The sequence below is a fragment of the Oncorhynchus gorbuscha genome, linkage group LG15 (genome assembly GCF_021184085.1).
Source record: "Oncorhynchus gorbuscha isolate QuinsamMale2020 ecotype Even-year linkage group LG15, OgorEven_v1.0, whole genome shotgun sequence".
Classification (NCBI taxonomy): Eukaryota; Metazoa; Chordata; class Actinopteri; order Salmoniformes; family Salmonidae; genus Oncorhynchus; species Oncorhynchus gorbuscha.
Genome location: NC_060187.1, coordinates 79663972 through 79669971, shown reverse-complemented (window position 1 = coordinate 79669971; position 6000 = coordinate 79663972). Strand labels below are relative to the sequence as shown.

Below are 6000 nucleotides of genomic sequence, written 5' to 3'. Positions count from 1 at the left end.
AAGCAGATTTCCTGAAATTCTACACACTTTGCCATTGCTTATGACGTGTTCATATGCTATCTTGGGGGCCCCCGACCTGTGGCACGTTTGTCGTACATAATGGTCCATAATCCGGCTCTGCATAGCAGTTGCAGTGCATCATTGAGAAGGATAGCTCATGTCTTCTGTATACATTCGTTCTGGTATTGGAACCAATCGTAACTGGAAGCATAATCACTTCCTTAAACCAATTACAGACCATCATGGATGGGTTGGAATTCAGCATCCGAAAGCCCTGGAGAGAACTCTCATCAACACCAGTTCGAGCGACCAATGGGAGCGCACTTGAGCTTTGCGGACCTTAGTGAGACCAGTCGCACAATCCCATAGGCATTTTATGATCGGGGTCGGTCGGAATTTCTGACTGAACTCTTATATCAGCCTGGAATAAATGGAACGTAAATTTGCAGAGGAAAAATGTGTAGTTTAATTCAGGAAAAAAAAATCTGGCGACCTTCCTTTTGCCGGTGTGATATGATACCTATTGTGCTGCACTTGCTTGCTATAGTGAGTTTCGTAGGATAGCTAGATTGGCGTTTTCTGGTACGGATTTTTTTTTTACCAGACAATTATATGTGCAACACATGGAATTTATGCACATCGTTTAGTTACAAAATGTATTTCAAAGTTAGACAATATTTCCATAAACTTGCCATTGCACAGCTTGTAGGCTATGATAATAATAGTTAGATAATAGTAGTTAGTATAATAATAATAATAATAGTTAGATAATAATAGTTAGTTGACTCGATAGAGTCAACTAAAAGAGTTTAGCTAAGGCTAGTAAAAATAAATAGTGCAGATATGTCATATTGTCGACGGATATGCTGGTACACAACATTGGGCAGCAGTTTATCGACCAAAAAATGAGGAGGGTTTGTCACAATAGTCTTCCTTCAACAGTTTATAAGACAGTCGTTATTGCCTAACCAGAGAGAATATATCGCAGCAATCCAGTGCGCACGGTCTCCCCGGCTGTTATCCGGCAGAACGCGCAGGTAAGACATGGCAATATATTAACCTTATTTGATACAGGAACATCATGAATCAAATGCTCAGTAATAATTTAAATTGTCTTCGTGTTTCTCGTTACCTCGGGTTCCACATATGGCACAAAGTGATTTGCTATCAATATGGATAAATATAGGATACAGCAACAAAACGTATTGATTTGAAAGCTGCGCCACATAAATCAATTTATCACACAAACACGCTTGGAAGACGCAGCTGATACACATTGACACAGTTTTTATACATTGATACTTCATATGTGATTAGACTACACACACGCAGCCAGTCAGTGTATAAACACTCAGGTTCTTATACACCCACGCACGCTTAATGATACATGCAAGTCATACCTCCGTAACCTACATGCAATAATGTATGCGTGCAGTGGCTGAGCTACAAGTTGTTAACCTGTAAAATATATAGATGTGCCGGAATCCATTCATACACAGACCGGTTACAGCCAGATATGGGTACACAAGCAGCTTCAGGTTCATTGCGCAGTTAAACTCACTATGGGCATTTCAGATTTACGTCTGTTTGCACTAGGCTACTTCTTCTCTGCTGGCCTTTTATCAGAACTAAAGCCATTTTTTTGTGCAGTGTGCATATTAGACTCTATTGTTTTTCAATATGGAATATGAAAGGAATGTTGTTCAAATGCTCACATTTAACATTTTGCTCTTCACAGGGTGTGGAGATATTTCCCTCTCCACACCCAGATTGGATCAAACCAATCTGAAACCAATGAGTCATGATGGACAAGTTTTGTTAACATCTTCTTCACACAATAGTATCATAAATCAATAAGCAAGATGCTGTTGCTGTGATACAATGGCATGCAGGATTAGTCCTGTGTGTTTGTTCTGAATAAGTTTCGTGTCATGATGACCTTCCTTCAGTGGACATGGAACTCATGGATACATCATTCTGATCTGCACAGCACTGAGGGTTTTGTCCTTCACTTTTTGTTCCCATGTATTCTCTCACTCCCTCCCTCCCTCCTTTCCTCCCGTCCTTTAGCATGCAACGTTGTATGTGAGACAGCCTTGCCTCTGCCCCCACTCCTCATCCAACTGCAGTGCTTCTAGTCAGGAAGAGACATAACTATAGAGAGACATCTATAGAGAGGAATCTAACTTACAATGTTACAGTATAAACTCAGTGGCCAGTTTAAGGTACACCCATCTAGTACCGTGTCGGATCTCCTTTGTCTCCAGAACAGCCTGAATTCTTAGGATCATGGAAACGTTGCTCAATTGGTGTCAAGGGACCTAACTTGTACCAGGAAATCATTCCCCACACCATTACACCACCGCTACCAGCCTGTCCATGCAGGATGGGGCCATGGACTCTTGCTGCTTACGCCAAATCCTGACTCTGCCATCAGCATGACGCAACAGGAACTGGGATTCGTTGGACCAGGCAAAGTGTTTCCACTCCTCAATTGTCCAGTGCTGGTGATCATGTGTCCACTGCAGCCGCTTCTTCTTGTTTTTAGCTGATAGGAGAGGAACCCGGTGTGGTCGTCTGCTGTAAAAGCCCATCTGTTACAAGGACTGACGAGATGTGCTTTCTGAGATGCCATTCTGCACACCATTGTTGTACTGCGTCATTATTTGCCTGTTTGTGACCTGCCTGTTGCACGATTCTTGCCATTCTTCTTCGACCTCTCATCAATAAGCTGTTTTTGCCCACAGGATTGTCACTTACTGGATGCTTTTTGTTTGTCGCAACATTCTTGGTAAACCCTAGACTGTCGTGGGTGAAAAGCCCAGGAGGCCGGCTGTTTCTGAGACACTCGAAACCGCGCGCCTGGCACTGAAGATCATACCATGCTTAAGTTGCTAATTTTGCCCATTCTAACGTTCAATCGAACAGTAACTGAATGCCTCAATGCCTGTCTGACTGCTTTATATAGCACGTCACTACCATGTGATTCAATCTGTAGTGGCAAACTATTTTCGTAAACTGGCCACTGATTGTATAGTAGTAACTATACAGATATAACAATAGAGACTAACCTACAGTATTTAGTGGTAACTATAGAGATATAACCATAGAGATATCTAACTTAAGATGTTACAGTATATAGTGGTAACTATAGAGTTCTAACTATAGAGACATCTAACTTCTGATGTTACAGTATATAGTGGTACCTATGGAGATATAACTATAGAAATATAACTATAGAGATATCTAACTTACAATGTCACAGCATATAGTGGTAACTATACAGATATAACTATAAAGAGTAACTTACAGTATATAGTGGTAACTATAGAGATATAACTATAGAGATATAACTATAGAGATATCTAACTTAAGATGTTACTGTCACCGTTTTCTAATGGTGAAGGAGAGTCGGACCAAACTGCAGCGTGTCGATTGCGATCCATGTTTATTTAAACAAACGTAAAACACAACTAAACACGAACACTACAAAACAATAAACTAAACGAAAACCGCAAAAAGCCTATACATGTGTCAACTAACATCTAACAAGGACATCAAGACACTCAGGACAATCACCCACAATACAACCAAAGAATATGGCTGCCTAAATATGGTTCCCAATCAGAGACAACGATAAACACCTGCCTCTGATTGAGAACGACTTCAGACAGCCATAGACTTTCCTAGAACACCCCACTAAGCTACAACCCCACTAAGCTACAACCCCACTAAGCTACACACCACATACAAAAACCCATGTCACACCCTGGCCTGACCAAATACATGAAGAAAAACATAAAATACTTTGACCAGGGCTTGACAGTTACAGTATATAGTGGGGACTATAGAGATATAACTATAGAGATATCTAACTTAAGATGTTACAGTATATAGTAGTAACTGTACAGATATTACGTTAGAGACAAACTTACAGTATATAGTACTAACTATAGAGATACAACTATAGAGACATCTAACTTCTGATGTTACGGTATATAGTTGTAACTATAGAGATATAACTATAGAGACATCTAACTTATGATGTTGCAGCATATAGTGGTAACTATAGAGATATAACTATAGAGACATCTAACTTGTGATGGTGCAGCATATAGTGGTAACTATAGAGATACAACTATAGAGACATCTAACTTCTGATGTTACGGTATATAGTGGTAACTATAGAGATATAACTATAGAGACATCTAACTTATGATGTTGCAGCATATAGTGGTAACTATAGAGATATAACTATAGAGACATCTAACTTATGATGTTGCAGCATATAGTGGTAACTATAGAGATATAACTATAGAGACATCTAACTTGTGATGGTGCAGCATATAGTGGTAAATATAGAGATATCTAATTTACTATGTTAAAGCATATAGTGGTAACTATAGAGTTATAACTATAGAGACTAACTTTAGATGTTACAGTTTATAACAGTAACTATAGAGATATAACTATAGAGATATCTAACTTATGATGTTACAGTATATAGTGGTAACTATAGATATATAACTATAGAGATATCTAACTTACAGTATATAGTGGTAACTATAGAGATACAACTATAGAGATATCTAACTTACAGTATATAGTGGTAACTATAGAGATACAACTATAGAGATATCTAACTTACGATGTTACAGTATATAGTGGTAACTATAGAGATATAACTATAGAGATGTCTAACGATGTTAAAGCATATAGTGGTAACTATAGAGATATAACTATAGAGATGTCTAACGATGTTAAAGCATATAGTGGTCTCTGTAGACATATCTAACTTCTGGTGTAACATCATTATGTGGTAACTATTGAGATACAACTGTAGAGACTAACTTACAGTATATAGTGTTAACTATAGAGGTATAACTATAGAGAAATCTAACTTCTGATGTTACAGCATATAGTGGTAACTATACAGATATAACTATAAAGACTAATTTACAGTATAAGTGGTAACTATAGAGCTATAACTATAGAGATATCTAACATCTGATGTTACAGTATATAGTGGTAACTATAGAGATGTAACTATAGAGACTAACTTACAGTATATAGTGGTAACTATAGAGATGTAACTATAGAGACTAACTTACAGTATATAGTGGTAACTATAGAGATATACTGTAACTATAGAGACATCTAACATCTGATGTTACAGTATATAGTGGTAACCATAGAGATATAACTATAGAGACTATCTTACTGTATATAGTGGTAACTACAGAGATATAACTATAGAGACTAACTTACAATATAATATATAGTGGTAACTATAGAGATATAACTATAGAGATGTCTAACGATGTTAAAGCATATAGTGGTAACTATAGACATATCTAACTTCTGGTGTAACATCATTATGTGGTAACTATTGAGATACAACTGTAGAGACTAACTTACAGTATATAGTGTTAACTATAGAGATATAACTATAGAGATATCTAACTTCTGATGTTACAGCATATAGTGGCAACTATACAGATATAACTATAAAGACTAACTTACAGTATTTGTGGTAACTATAGAGATATAACTATAGAGATATCTAACATCTGATGTTACAGTATATAGTGGTAACTATAGAGATGTAACTATAGAGACTAACTTACAGTATATAGTGGTAACTATAGAGATATACTGTAACTATAGAGACATCTAACATCTGATGTTACAGTATATAGTGGTAACTATAGAGATATAACTATAGAGATATCTAACTTCTGATGTTACAGCATATAGTGGTAACTATAGAGATATAACTATAGAGATATCTAACTTCTGATGGTACAGCATATAGTGGTAACTATAGAGATATAACTATAGAGACTATCTTACTGTATATAGTGGTAACTATAGAGATATACTGTAACTATAGAGACTATCTTACTGTATATAGTGGTAACTATAGAGATATAACTATAGAGACTATCTTACTGTATATAGTGGTAACTACAAAGATATAACTATAGAGACTAACTTACA

The 6000-nt window shown here is 36.8% G+C and overlaps 1 protein-coding gene across 3 annotated transcripts in view; it reads left to right on the top strand.

Annotated features, from left to right (window-relative positions):
* The first annotated feature begins 395 nt into the window (after window positions 1-395).
* The window catches only part of LOC123996324 (protein shisa-7-like), a 29838-nt gene continuing 24233 nt past the window's right edge, over window positions 396-6000 (top strand). For all 3 annotated transcript variants that reach the window (XM_046299682.1, XM_046299680.1, XM_046299681.1), the window contains exon 1: window positions 396-1037. The gene's annotated coding sequence lies outside the window, so the exon portion shown is untranslated. The remainder of the gene's footprint in view (window positions 1038-6000) is intronic.